The following is a 350-nucleotide window of genomic DNA, read 5'->3' as shown; positions in this document are numbered from 1 at the left end:
CCATGCACTATGCACTATGCACTATGCACTATGCACTATGCACCATGCACCATGCACCATGCACTATGCACTATGCACTATGCATCATGCACTATGCAGTATGCACTATGCAATATGCACTATGCACTATGCGCTAAGCACTATGCACTATGCACTATGCACTCTGCACTATGCACTATGCACTATGCACTACAGTGTATGCACTATGCATTATGCATTATGCACTATGCACTACAGTGTATGCACTATGCACGATGCACGATGCACTATGCACTAGGCACTATGCAGTATGCACTATGCACCATGCACTATGCACTATGCACTATGCGCTATGCACTATGCACTATGCA

Source organism: Priapulus caudatus, unplaced genomic scaffold, assembly GCF_000485595.1.
Source record: "Priapulus caudatus unplaced genomic scaffold, Priapulus_caudatus-5.0.1 Scaffold4298, whole genome shotgun sequence".
Lineage (NCBI taxonomy): Eukaryota > Metazoa > Priapulida > Priapulimorpha > Priapulimorphida > Priapulidae > Priapulus > Priapulus caudatus.
Note: the sequence above shows the minus strand (reverse complement) of the source record.